At 40.8% G+C, this 8,105-nt stretch overlaps 1 long non-coding RNA gene across 1 annotated transcript; it reads right to left on the bottom strand.

Moving 5' to 3' along the window:
- Positions 1-329: 329 nt before the first annotated feature.
- LOC128809184 (uncharacterized) lies at positions 330-7,527 on the bottom strand. The gene is made up of 4 exons (XR_008437646.1): positions 7,313-7,527; positions 5,670-5,771; positions 758-849; positions 330-661 (listed from the first exon to the last, which is right to left on the bottom strand). It is a non-coding gene; the product is annotated as an uncharacterized LOC128809184 (long non-coding RNA).
- Between the last annotated feature and the right edge of the window lie 578 nt (positions 7,528-8,105).

Raw genomic sequence — 8,105 nt, 5'->3', positions numbered from 1 at the left:
CTACTATCACTCTTCAGTGATCTGAATGGGAAAAGAGGACTGGCTAGAGGGGTGTTTATGGAAAAACAACAGTATGCATCCTCATAACTCTCTTCTTACAGTGTCCCAGGCTGAAATCCTAGGGGATTTCCTGAGCATAATGTCACTATGATGTGGTTTGTCCTTTACAGAACATACTGATATTAGAAAGTTTGTGGAGGTCTCTGTGACAGTGTTGCTGGAACAAAGAACTCTGCAAAACCAATGCATAAAGAGAAAAATAAAGAGACATGCAAAAAGAGAAAGCTTATTTTTGTGTTTACAAATGTGGAAGTTCCAAGGGAAAACTCTTCATTTTTAATGGATTACACTTTATTTTGCATCCTACTACTGTAGGTTTGTATTAACTTATAGTTAAGTGGTCCCTAAATGTGATATTATACAATGAAATTTAGATTTTTCTCTGAGTAAACTAAATGTAAGGTTCACCTATGCATGTCAGAGTAGAAGTAATTCAAGGCATAGTTTATCAGCATCAACTTAAAGCCTTATACCGTTTCATAATTGTATACTTGAAGGAAAAAAACCATACAATAATAGTATAGGATGTGCATGTGATAGAGTTTGCTTTTCCAATAAATGCCAGTCTGTAACTTTTTTCTGGATTTCCTGAACAGTAACCCTGCATAAGGTTGGAAAAAAAGAGAAAGTAATTTTGTTAATTTCTTAAACATAATTTTCTGAGAAATCTAGGTCTTCACAGTTTTGCTATATTTACATGTAGTTTTGTGATGAAAGTCAGGGTGTTAAAAGCCAAGTGACTTGCACCATGCACATATAATTGTACTTGAATCCAGGCAGCGGCTACATCTGTAAAAAAAATCTCTGTTCATATAAACCCACAGAGAAAAGTTCTTAAAGTTTGTATGTATAAGGAAAACATTTTTATTCACTTTCTCATGGATCATTTTACGACACTCCTGAAGATAAATTTAAAGACATGACAGAAAAAGAAAAACTGACAGAACAAACACAGAGAAGATCTAGGGGGTTTGCTGGTAAACAGGAAGCTGCCTTTATGCAGATTTCCTGCAAAATTACTGTTCTCCTGTGTTTGCCTTTAAGCACATAATCAATGCTTCTGGATGCACTAAGTCAAACATGACAGACTAGTCACACTCTGTAGCTAAAATTTTCAGTCGTGTTTGGGACTGAGAGGGTGGTTTGCAGCAGCTAAAAGGGAGATTTCTGCATTTTGACCATGACAGCTTTTTTCATTATAGAGTCGCAAAGCAACCCAAGATTCCAAATAGGAATGGGAAATAATTGTGCAAAGAAAGGCAAATATTCTGTTCCTCTTCTTATATGACACAAAGCAAGAAAGAAGCCATGGTGATTAGGGGACATAGGCAGGAAAATGAAACTGGTGTAAGATCAAACAGTATTTAAAAGCAGGATGAATCTCTGTGATTCTATGGCTGTTTCACTGGCCGAAGTATTCAACATCTCTGCATCAAATATTGCTAAATTTGCTGAAAACGCTTTCCAACTAGAAATGGGCAGGTGCCATATTATATGAAGCAGATCTGTATTAGCATACAAATGGGGACTGATAGTGCCTCTCTACCACGTGTGAACCTTGCAGATATTACTTTCTACTTATCATTTTGCTGAAGGGTTTCTGCTAAACATTTTAAGGACTTATATCATGTTTGGGAATTCTGATCCAGCATGCAACACAATGAAAACATGAAAGAAGTAGTGAAAAAGAGTGAGTAGGAAGTGTAAAGAGAACATGAAAATATACACTACTTAATTTTGCTTAGTCTATTTTGTGTATTTTTTTACATAGTTGACTTTTCATTGTCCAGCCAGCAAGTGAATAATTTATACAGTGTGTGTCAGAGCTTTACTTTTTCTTGTTTTGCAACATGGTAAAAAATAAAAATAATAAAAAATAAACCCAAACAATACACAACCTGAGAATCACAGAATGGTTAAGGTTGAAAGAGATCATCTTGCCTGGTCTCCCCATTCTGGCAGAAGTCGGGAAGAAGTATATTCTGCTCTCCTTTCATAAAGGTGTTCAAACCCATTTCATTGACTTACAAGAGCAGTACTGTAGGCAGCTGGATTTAACTGAAGGGTATCACCAGTGTCATATGGACTGAGTGATCTTTTCACCACTGTTAAGATTTTGTTGAGCTATTAAGTATAATTGATTAAGGTAGTGAACCTGGTATGTTCCTAGTAAGTCAAATGTCTTCATTTGAATTCCTTTACTATAAATCATTAAATAATTAAGTAGTGACTGCAAGATAAAGCAAACAGGTCAGCGTGAGAAATGTGATAAACAGTCCTTACAGTGGAAGATAGTGGACAGAACACATTGATAGTGGACAGAACACATTGATGAAGACTTGGAAAGCCTCAGGAAGGCGCAGTGTTGTGTTCTTTTTCCCGGTCCTGGGGGGCTCAGGGAGCCTGGCTCGGCTCTGCGTAACGTCCGGGAGTCCGGGCCTGCCACTGGTTCAGAGGCTCTAGTGCTGAGCCTCCGCGTGGGCTGCCGCGTTGTGTAACCGATGCTGGGAGGAGGTAAAGAGGCGAAGGAGGCACACCCTGTCCTGCAGTTGGCTGGAGAAGGTTTATTGCTGCGTGGTGCTGCAATGGAGAGCAGCGGCCACTCCCAGCGCCTGCATGGACAAGATGGCGGCGGAACAAAGGGGCGCATGGAGTTTTATAGGGGGCGGGCAGACACGGGTGGAAGCCCCCTCGCCCAATGGGGACAGGCAACGGGGGGGTGATGTGGACCACGGCAACCAATGGGAACACGATAAGGGTGGATACAGGGTTCTGGGGCGAATGGGATTGCAGGGATGGGGTGACTGGCACGGAAGAACAGGGGGTGGTTACAAGACTGACATGGGGAAGCTCCAATGGTGAATGACCCGGAGCAAACCATCGTGGGGGGAAGACGGGGGTACACAGAACCGACTAACTAACATTATTAAAATCCCTAACTAAAACCCAGACCGGGATGCAACAGGAAGGACCTGAGGTTTTCATGTTGCATATGCGATACAATAATTCAACCCTTAAATGAATGACAAAGTATCATTAGTTAAACAAACTATTATGAAGTGCTTATGGCACTCTGAATATGAGATGTTTAAAACGATCATTTGCTTGTGTTTGAAATTTAAAACAGGGTTACTTCTGTTTCCTTTTAACTTGATCAGCAATTTTGAATCGAATTTGCTGAATAATGTCATTGCCATGATTGTGTTTTGAAGTAGAAGTACATTTTACTTAGAGTTATGTCATTCTTCAATTAAAAAGTTTATTCATGTGTTTTTTAAATTATATACCATAATGAGGTATTATTATTTCCCACTTGCATTATTTTTTAGTTGCTCTTAGAGGTATGATTATAAGTGTACAGATCTTGACTAAAGGAAAGCCTCTGCTTTACTATTTTACTAGGCCTTAGTAGTTTCACAGTTTCAGTTGCTATCCTTCAAAAACAAAAGCAGCACTCAAGCACTCACAGTGTTAAAGATAATACTGAAGACAAAACTGTAGAAACCCAAGCTTGGTCTTGGTTCTGTGAATCTGAGCTGGACACTTCATAAGAATATTTAATATTTCTACAAAGATTTAGTAAATATCATTCGGGTTTAGTTGTCTGACATTTCTAATTGCATTCTTGCCTATAAGCAGTCCATTCAATGGTCAAGGAAAGGAAGATAATTTATCCTTTCTTAAAATTATCTATTTTGTAATTTGGGGTCTATAAATATCAGTACTGATCTTTTGCAAACATTTTCCTCCCATATTTTATTGTCCCTTCTTTAACCTATTTGAATTCTAGCTTTGCACAGCATATATGTCTAAGGTTTACCACAACATAAAATGGTCTGTAATCTGCCAGTAGGGCAAGAATTATACCATTTTAAAAAAAATTATTTCTGCAACAAGAAAAATAAAGAAAATACATCAAGTGGCAAAATAAGTTCTGTTAGACTAGACTGCAGACTAAGAAACAGCACACAGAAATCTTCGGTGTTGTACTTCTGTTAGATTGAGATGAATTCTGAGGTTATTATGAACCAAATCTTACGGCTTATTAGAAAGTAAAACATGGCATCCTCAGTTCATCATATGGCACAGCTTCACAGAGAACACAAGCTTTTCAGTAAATACACTGACTTTTGCAAACTGTAAATCATCTGCGAGCCACTACTGTTCTACTAATTACAGCAAGAAGCTGTGCTCATTAGCTGTTCTCATCTGGTTCACTGCACGAGCTAAATAGGCCGTAAATGAGCTAGCAATTATTGCTGTATTGCTGCTACCAGCTCTGTTCATATCAAAATATCTTCACCAAATGTTGTGCTTCTTGGTATTATCACGTTAAGAATTTCACAATTTCATGTTGAAGCAGTTAATTGGGAGGTTGTTCTTGGAAGATGGAGGAGCTTCTATAACTTTCTTGAATGACTGCCTCTCATAAGTATCTTCAACCCATTTATGACAGCCTCTTAAACCAGGCAACTACATGAATATATAAATATTGTACTTGATGCACTAAGAAAGAAAATGCACACCTTGCTATTCATCCTCAGTTTTCTTCTAACAGTAAACCTTATTTATATAGATTGAAAATATTTCATTATGAATGAGAAGCTTTACGGCCTTGGTAGCAGAGTGATAAATTAGTTATATGAGAGTTTTCAGAAGTGTATATAGTGCATTAGGTAAAAGAGAAAATATAAACTTACTGTACAGGGAGATTTTTAAGAAAACAACCTGTATGCCAAACACAGCCTGTATGTCCCGTCCAAGTGGCCTGCAGATGAGTTTTCAGATGGGAAGGTGTGCTTTAGACTCAGAGGGATAGGCAGGGGGTATGAGCTTCCTTTTTCTTACCTCCAGCCTCACATATACACAAAGCTGTAAACATTTGTCCCCTGTTTTTCTGAGTACATCTTCATCTGTTTTCTGACTTGCTTTAGAATTTATACTGAGTCTGTTCATGTGGGTCAAAAGGCCACCCATTTGCTCTCCCCATTTTTATCAATGAAGTTCAGACTTTCTTCCTTTTACTGCCTGTTTGGTTCAGAAGAGTTTTGACACAACAATAATTAGAGGCATTTTTCACATGGGACACTTCTTGATGTTGCTGAGAGAGAAAGCATTCAAAGAGGAAACAAATATTGATCTGAAAGATCTGACTTGTCTCTCAGAAAGCTAAAAAGGCAAGCACTAGAGCAGCAGCTCCTAAACTACAGCATATTTCATGGACCTTTTAAGCTTGATTTAAATAATGTGTAGAATAAAAAAATAGTAGCTGCAATTTCCAAGCTGTTTCTGTAAGAACATAGGAAGCTGTGAAATTACCTGTCCTTTAATATGTGAGAACTTCTCTGTACAACTTCAAACAACGCAAGCACCATCCATTCAACTCAACTGGCACACACAAATGTCTCTTTCTTCTTCGTTCTGACTTAATCCTGCTGGTCCAAGTTTGGGAAGCCAGGAGCATTAGCACATTAAAGCAGAGACTACCATGAGTACTCACTGGATAATTACATTTACATATTTTCAAAACTAGCTCCAGGATAGTGGTGAGGTGCTTTTGTAGTGACACAACGAGTGACACCTTTCCCTTCCTGGAAAGTTGGACATACCTAGCAGTGGCTGCTTGTCCCATCATAGCTGCTTATCAGTCAGGGATGTTAGGCATCAGGAATAGTTCAGGTGCAGCCTGGGACAGGATTCTTCCAAAGGACCTTATGGTAAGTGAAAAGAAAATTGAAGAACATCAGGAAGTGGTCATTTCAAAAAAGAAGGAGTGTGAAGGTATTTTGAAATATAGTGGTGGAAATAGCTAGAATACCAGACTACTGAGGTTCCCAGAATTATATTTGTTATCTTTATGTTTTGTCAGTCAAGTAAACTAAAGAAAGATCACTTAATTATCACTGTGGTAACTGCACTACTCTGAAGCATCATTTTAAATGAGGATTAACAAGGTGAAAAAAAAAAACCCAACATCCTACAAAATGTGCATTTTCCTAATTTAATTAGCCTGCACTTGCAATAGAATTGTATGCTATACATATTCTTGAAGCCACTGACTCTCATTACAAATAAGAGAATAGGTGGGAACCATTCTCTTGGATAGCACTCAATTATATCCTAATCTAATATTGGTTATATTATGCTGATCTCCAAACACTTTGCTCTTATTTTCATTAAAATAAAACTAGACTGGGGACAAGTAGTTGTCATAATTTCTTTCTGTGGTCATTACAAGAGATTTTCTTGGCAGTTTCTGTATACTGTTTTAAATGAGGACCTGACAGAAAATCAAACTTATCTTTCAGATACTTCTGAGGCTTGTAAAACAATTTCATCCTGCATTAGAGAGAAACAAAACCCTTCCAGAAACAGCATAAAAAATGTAATCTGAGCAGAAGAGGTATAATGCAAGGAAAAGAGAAGACTAGAATTTAGGGCATCTTCTATCTGGATATGGGAATTCTTATTGAAAATCTCATACTTAATTCTCCTGTAGAAATTATATATACATATAAATTATGTATTTTAATATTACATATTATATATTTATGCATATAAAAATTATCTTTTTAAATGTGAATTTTTTTTCACTGACACACATTTCTCTGATGATAAACATGTTTTCGAATTATTCCAGTGCACCCCTGGTTAAGACTTCTTTGTATCAAGTGATTATCCTGAACTTGTTAGACATTATTACACCTAACATGGTGAGTTGACCCTGGCTGGCTGCCAGGTGCCCACTAAAGCCACTCTGTCATGCCGTTCCTCATCTGGAGATAGAATAGAAAATATAATGAAAGACTCATGGGTTGAGACAACCTTCTTCTTGGGCTCAACGTCACTCCTGTTTTTCTCTAACCTCTTCCTACACTGTGGCATAGGGGAATGAGGAATAAGAGTTATGGTCAGTTCTTCAAATGTTCTCTGCTGCTACTTCCTCCTCAGGAGGAAGACTCCTTACACTCCTCCCCTGCTTTTCCTCCCAGGGCTGCAGTCCTTCGGGAAAAGGCTGCTCCAGCATTGGTTTCCCCATGGAGTCACAAGCCCCACCATCAAACCTACTCCAGAGTGGGCTCCTCTCTGCATGGAGCCACAGGTCCTGCCAGGAGCCAGCTCCAGCATAGACTTCCTACAGGGTCACAGCCTCCTTCAGGCACCCACTTGCTCCACCATGGTTTTCCATGGGCTGCAGGGAGGTCTCTGCACTGGTGTCAGAAGCCCCTCCTCCCCCTCCTTCTCCTCTGACCTGGGTGTTGCAGGGCTGCAGCTCTCAGATGCTCGCTGCTCTTCTCTGGCTGCTGTTGTTGCATCCCGGGTTGGTTTAGTTAGGGGTTCTGATAAATGTTAGTTAGCTGGTTCTATGTACCCCCATTTCCCCGCACAGTGGTTCACTCCAGGTCACTTACCATTGGAGCTTCCCCATGTCAGTCTTGTGGCCACCCCTCTGTCCATTCCTGAGAGTTCTGTGTCTGTTACCCCATCCCCATGTTCCCATTAGCCCCGGAACTCTGTACACACCCCTGCTGTGTTCCCATTGGTTGCCGTGGTCCACGTCATTCCCCCGTTGCCTGTCCCCATTGGGCGAGGGGGCTTCCGCCCCTGTCTGCCCGCCCGCTATATAACCCCATGCGCCCTCGGGTCTGTCGCCATCTTGTCCGTGCGGGCGCTAGGAGCAGACGCTGCTCTCCCCCACGGCAACCACGTGACAATAAACCCTCTCCAGCGAACCGCAAGGAAAGGTGCGCCATTCCTTCACCTCTTTACCTCCTCCCAGCGCCGGTTACAGAGCGCACCCAGCCCTCACCAGTGCACTAAGTGCCAGAGCGCCCGGACCGTGCGGCAGCCCCGGACTCCCAGATGATACACAGAGCCTAGCTGGGCTCCCCGAGCCGCCTGGGACGGGGGAGAAGAACGCAAAGCCACAGCTGAGGATCAGGTTCCCCCAGCCTGCCCTTCCTTGGCTCAGTTATCCCAGAGGCACTGCCACTGCTGCCTTGGCCAGTGCAGGCCCACCCACCTTGGCTGTGGCTCTATCAAAC

The sequence above is a fragment of the Vidua macroura genome, chromosome 6 (genome assembly GCF_024509145.1).
Source record: "Vidua macroura isolate BioBank_ID:100142 chromosome 6, ASM2450914v1, whole genome shotgun sequence".
Taxonomy (NCBI): Eukaryota; Metazoa; Chordata; class Aves; order Passeriformes; family Viduidae; genus Vidua; species Vidua macroura.
Note: the sequence above shows the minus strand (reverse complement) of the source record. Positions and strands in the feature narration are given on the sequence as shown.